The sequence below is a fragment of the Rhagoletis zephyria genome, unplaced genomic scaffold, assembly GCF_001687245.7.
Source record: "Rhagoletis zephyria isolate East Lansing unplaced genomic scaffold, Rhagoletis_zephyria_1.1 Rzeph_scaffold_00287, whole genome shotgun sequence".
Lineage (NCBI taxonomy): Eukaryota > Metazoa > Arthropoda > Insecta > Diptera > Tephritidae > Rhagoletis > Rhagoletis zephyria.
In genome coordinates this window covers 171,996-178,582 of record NW_016157371.1, presented here as the reverse complement: position 1 = coordinate 178,582, position 6,587 = coordinate 171,996, and the positions used below count along the sequence as shown (strand labels likewise).

The 6,587-nt window shown below is 35.5% G+C and overlaps 1 protein-coding gene across 3 annotated transcripts in view; it reads left to right on the top strand.

Annotated features, from left to right (window-relative positions):
* LOC108358715 (autophagy-related protein 9A-like) overlaps window positions 1-6,587 on the top strand; it is a 244,591-nt gene that overhangs the window by 147,012 nt on the left and 90,992 nt on the right. The window lies entirely within an intron of this gene.

The following is a 6,587-nucleotide window of genomic DNA, read 5'->3' as shown; positions in this document are numbered from 1 at the left end:
GAACATTACAACACGTATGAAGCAATATCAAGAGCCTTGACCCCCAAATCCGCATTATACTTAAGCCATCTTCCCGACATAAGCTACTATTCCATACGAACACAGATATTTACGTAGGTGTTTAACTTGCTTATTTCTATGTCACTAAATTTTCCCCAAAATGTTTTTGTGAAATTTCGTTTACATTAGACGTAACTATTTTTGTAATTTGTTTTTTTTTTTACTAGCACTTGATAAACATACTTGTATATTGTATTTGTATTGGAATCTTTAATATATTTATATTTCTTTACATATAAATTCTAAAGTATGTATAGAAATATGGGCGTTTGCGGAAGGTATAGCACAAAAAAGTCATATACATATCATCGCCTGGGTAAAAGATTGTCGTATGTTAATTTCGGCAGGTTGTGGGAAATCGCGATTGAAGTTTGGAATTTCTCACAAACGCGAGGATAGAATTTCTCTAAAGTTTCTGAAAATGTTACTAGTTCACAAAATTCTTAAATTATTTAATTTTTAATGTCTATTGTTAATTAGTTTTGAGTTTATGAAGGATTTACTTTAGTAAAATTTTGTCGTAAGCGTCATTTGTCTACTATTTGGCAGCCACATTGTATGAAATACGACAAAATGTGATCAAAATTTCAACTAAATTAACGACACTTTATTCGCAATATCGCGGAAACTAAAGGAGATATCCAAAAATGGAGAACGCCATTTTTAAGATAGTGATTAGTTAAAAATGGCTGCATCACTAACTAAATTTTTACTAAATTATCGAAAATATTGTAGTCAATATCTCGGAAACTAAAGGAGATATCTAAAAACGGATAACAACAATCGAAAGACCTTATTTCAAAATATATTACTGCGTCTATAACTAAAAATCGTCAAAACTGCGCTTACGACAATCTTTTACCCAGGCGACGATATGTATTTAACTTATTTATGAATAAATTGCTGATTTTTATAATATGTATCTATTGGTTATGTAAGCAGAAATATTTTTGCTGAAAATGGTCTCGCTAGGTGGCACCAGGGTCGGGTCGAGATATTTTGAAAAGCCGTATTTATGTTCTGATATGTTCCAAATTTGGCATATTTAGTTAAAACATAATAACACAAATTTGAAAAATGGAAACGCTAGGTGGCGCTGAAGTGAAAATAAAGAATACGTTCGACATATGATTCTTCTGTTCTTTTTGTTAAAAACTAGTTTAAAATCAATATTACCAAAAAAGCTTCAATGGAAATTTTTTGTAACGTAACGCCATGTAAGGGCACGTCCGATACTTCGGCAGATACAAAATAAGCAGGAAAGATTTTTTACATTTAGGAAATTGACTTTAAATATTTAAAATATTACTAAAAAAATGTTATACAAATACTATTTCCCAAATCGCAGAGTTTTATAATTTTGTAACCCAAATAAAAACCCACTTCTGTTTTTACAACGCCACGGAGCGCATAGCGCATACATATGTATTTATGCTTATATCTTTAAATCTCTACAATCAGCCGTTGTAGTGGTATTTAAATTGCATATCTGTACTGTACTAATAGAACTAAGCGCTTTTTGAAGCTTGCCTCAGTACTTTCGTCAATTATAGAAAATTGCAAGTAGTTCGACATGCAATACATGAGGGGTATTCTCGTAGTCTCGCACGTTGCACGGATTGCACGAAATGCAAAAATACTATTTTCCAATTTTGCAAGAGTTCATACATTGCATGTTTTGCAGAAATATGAAATGTTTCCCATGTATTTTGTTGTTGTGTGTTTGCAAGTTATGCAATCCGCGCATCGGCTTTGCAAGATTTCGAGAATACCCCTATGGTTAATTTAACCTCTTTTCGCCACTTCGTATCCTTCTTGTAGATTGAATATTTTTGTCTATTTACGACATCCGGTTAAGGCTGACGCTTGTTACAAATTTACTTAGATCATAGCAAAGCCAACGCTGTTCGCAACCTTCGCGGATGGAAAATCGAATCTTCAAATTGTACTTGATTTGAGAATAAAATCTTACCTCAAAGCTGACGAATGTACCTAAAAAAAAAGTTTGTACATAAATTTGTTTACACATTTCACATCACCTAAAATCTGTTTAACAGTACGAAAATACGACGGGAATCTTCCATGCTTGATTTCGGGATAGAACAACTTATCGAGGCCAAACAAACTTTTAGACAACCACTGTCTACGTGCTGCAACAACTTGCCACCACTCACTGGGTGCTCTGTTGAATATGCTTCTGAAAAATTTGCTCGCCCACACCCTTTGTTTTTCTGTTATCCGACTATCCGGCCGGATACTGGCTAGAATCCGGCCGGATTTCCGAATTTCGATTATAGAAGATTAAATTTTTAAATCTAGATCAGTTTTTTTTTTGTATTTCTATAATCAAATTTAATAGTATTTATGTAATTGGTAATTAGAAGAAAAAATTGTAAATTTTGTAATATAAAAAGAAGCATTTCCGCATTATCGGGCAGCAACCCATTTCTATTTTAAACATATTTTCTACCCGATGTACTAAACACTTTTCGAGTTTACTGAGGAAGGTGGTGCGCAGAGATACTTCATTGCCAGTGTAAGCAAATTTGGAAATTCTTTGCGACTATACTTCCACCAAATTAAAGAATCTTCTCTGGGAATAAGGGGTAGCTGTAAATATTTCTCCATTTCTAAATCGCTGCCTTTTTTGTTGTACGGTCGCTGCCTTGTCTACCCATCGTTTGGCTATCCACATCACTACAAAAACTGAAATCATCATCAGAGTCGTTGGCGATTTCCTCAAAGCATTGCCATCCTGGTGAGCTCGCTCTTCAATAGAAGCTATCACTAGAGTTCAGCCTTTATCATATGATTCAACTGGTTTCTCCATACTAACTGATTGATATTTTCGAATTAGTTCACCATCATCCCAGTTTTTAGATTTATTGTAGGTTTACAGGTAGGTAGATTATCCTACAGCTCAACTCCCAAATCTGTAATTAGCAAAAGAGATTAGCCATACGAAATTCGTCCCTCGTTAATCTGTAATTATAAAATAATCCCAGATTAAACCGTTAACTTTTCGGTGTCCAACCTAGTTTTATCAATTATTTTTGCGAATAAGAGAAATGTCAAATGTAAAAGTAAACAAAAATGGACGCTAGCAACTGAAAAGTTGGGAAGCTTGGGATGGGCACGTATATTTCAATAGACGTCCGCACATTATGCCTCATCGTCTCGTTTTCGTCTCTTCATTCGATCGTCAAAACGTAGCTCGTCAAAAATTGCCGATTTCATCATTTATTAACGTTTTTGTGTTGAAAATTCAATCGAATTGCGTATATTTAATAATCTAACGATAAAATAAGCAAAACAAGCGGTTTAGCAGCAAAGTTCGCGTAGTTGAAAACTATACCTGCTTATACAATAACCACTCGGCAGATTATTCTCGGAAAGATATAACCAAGAAAGCATGCTCCTCGATAGCACATAAAAGGCTAGGACGTTTGCTAAATCCTCGTCTCCGCTGTATGATGATGATAACATCGCACTTGCAAATTTTATTTATTTTATGTGAAAACTAAACAAAATTCAATGAGACGAACGATCATGACGACAAGTGCGCAGAAATATTGCTCGTCAGTACTTGTCTCGTCATGACGAGATGAGTACATGACGAAGACGAGACGAAGACGAGACGACGAATGTGCAGAGTGACTTATACTAGGTTTACATATAAGTAGATTATCCTCATTTTCGAGCTTAACTCCCTAATCTGTAATTGGGAAAAGAGATTAGCTTTACAAAATTCGTCCCTTATTAATCCGTAACTATAAAATAATCTCAGATTTAACCGATAACTTTTCTGTGTCCAACCTAAATTTATCGATTATTTTTGCGAAGAAGATGAGGTGGAAATGGACGCTGGCAAGAAAAAGAGGTTTGTAAAGGTATTTTTAATAGAATACTAAGTTAAAATATATTTAAAAATATATTTGAAGTGAAGAAAATACCAAGCACAACAAATTTGACGTCTAATAATCTGAGATTTGCCTGTGTAAACGGGGTGATTGAAAAACGAGCTTTGATTGAGGTAATATTTATATGTGAACATACTTTTACGGGACCATATGTAAGCATGTTCGATTTTAATCACATTTTAAAATAACAATACATCAACCACGCGTTTTTGCTTAGCGACGTTCATTGTTGTTTATCTTGTCTTTGAAGTTTCTGCCCTGTTTACCAAAAATAATCTATAAATCAGGGTTGCAGACGGGGAAGTTATATTTTTAATACAGGAATATTTTATTTTTGGATTTCAGAGGATACATTTTTTATTCTTAATTACGTATTGGATAGTTTATCTCCAAAAGTCAGATCATCTGGTCATAAGTATGTCGCTAAACAAAAAACCTAACATAACAATTTTGTGAAATTTATTAAGGGCAGCAGTCTACCGGATATCCAATCGGATATCCGAATCCGGCTCTTATCTTATCCAGAATCCAGTTATCCGGCGAAATCTCTATCCAGCACATCCCTAATGTAAATCAATCAATATGCTGTCGTTGAGCCCCGATACAATAGTCTTTCAGACCGTCTGAGACAGGTTTATGTTGGACAAGAAGAGAAAGAGAGCAGTGGTTTACCTCAGTGATTTCAGATGCCGAAAAATGTGGTATAACTTCGGTCTGAAACATACTCATAGAAAAATCTGTTCAGTTATTTTCACTTATTTCACATACGATTACATTTGCACCTTTCGAGCATTTACTCAACCTTATGAGGGAAGAAAAAGATATTGGTTTAGCGGAAAATGAGGAAAAGTCAAATCACCTCCTAGCAACAAACAAGGTCTTTGTTTAGTTAGGAGCCAGCATCTAGCATCAGAAAAAATCTGCACAAGGTTCCAAGCCCAGATGGATTCGTCTGCACTAAGTTGGTATAACTACCAGGTGGAAAAAATTCTAGCAATTTCTAGGAATTTTGACTAAGACGAAAATGTACCGAAAATGCTATATATATATACCAAACGTACTTTAAAGTTATGAAAGCACTGAAAAAAGTACAATTGTACCTACTTTTCCATCACTGCCTTAAACCCGCTTTCCGGCGACAACCGATCGTCGGCAAACAGAGGTGCGTCGACGTCAATCAGCAGCGGGGCACAGCAGAAGCGCGCCGACGTCAGCGTCAATAAGAACATACGATTTTCGAACGACCCACAATATAAATTTATTGTAATCGAACCCTGGGCACGGCGAGTATACCCCAGCTTAGAGTAGAAGCAAAGAAAAAACGCTTCGTTAATAATAATAATAATTCCAACGGTTTTTACCCTCCATTCCCGCCAATACGCACGAGGGGCGCAGTCCGCATGACGTACGGAACCAGTGTTTTCAATTTTTGCGCCGAGTCACGATAGGCAGGAGTTTGTTAAGTGTCGAGATCTAAAACTGTTCAGCTACAGAACTAAATTCATCAGCTGATTTCATGTCTTTATTTTAATGATTCATTTATTGAGAGATGACAGTATCGATTTCTTAATGCTGAAAAGCGGATCTGATATATCAAACGTTCTGGAATGAGTGTTAAAATCCTGGCATAAGCAACGGAGTGGGTCGTGCAATTCAAAATTAGTTTTTCAAGCTTTCAGAAATAGGGGACAAAAGTGTCTTGATACCCGGGAGGGAACATTAATTAAGGCTAACTTCGACCAGAAGAAGCGGACTCGAAATTGAGCCTGTTAGTAATTTAACTATAAAAATTTTACCAAGCATTTGCCTGCGGCTGGAAAGTGTAGGAAGATTAATAAGTTTTAATCGGCTCGTATAAGGTAGAAGGCTATATTTACTACGTTTATGCGACAGAATTCATGAATTCTTCATATCATAAATTAAAAAATGGTCCCGTTTATGCATAGATCGCGAAGTCATTAAATAAAGTGCCTTGAAAAAGTGGCAATGCACTAGCGAGAAACTAAACAGTAGGGTTGTGACTTGTTGACTGTCACATTAATATGAAGATTAAAATTAAGCTTAGGATCCATTGTGATACCAAGGTCCACAAAATTGTATACCTGTTCCAGGTTATGGTTACCTATTGTATAAGAAGCGGGATGAACAGCTCTTCGCGAGAAGCACATTACTTTACATTTCTTAAGATTTAGAGGCATAAGATTTACTTGACACCAGTAAGCCATGCTGTTTAAGTCTGAAACGTACGATTTATAAAGCTTTACATCATCTGCATACATTAAAATTTTGGAAAATTGTATATCTGTGGAAATATCGTGTAAGAAAAGAACCGGGCCTAGGTGGCTACCTTGAGGGACTCCTGGCGTAACAGAAATGACGTCTGAGATAGTAGTTTTAAACATTACCATTTGTGATCTATCATAGAGGTATGAAGAGATCCAACGTAGAAAATTAGGTGGAAGACCAAGAAGATCAAGTTTGTAGATGAGCAACGAGTGGCACACTTTGTCAAATGCTTTACTGAAGTCAGTATATATAACATCAACAGTTTTGCCTTCACTAAATGCTTTTGAGATATAGGATGTTAATTCAAGTAAATTTGTAGAA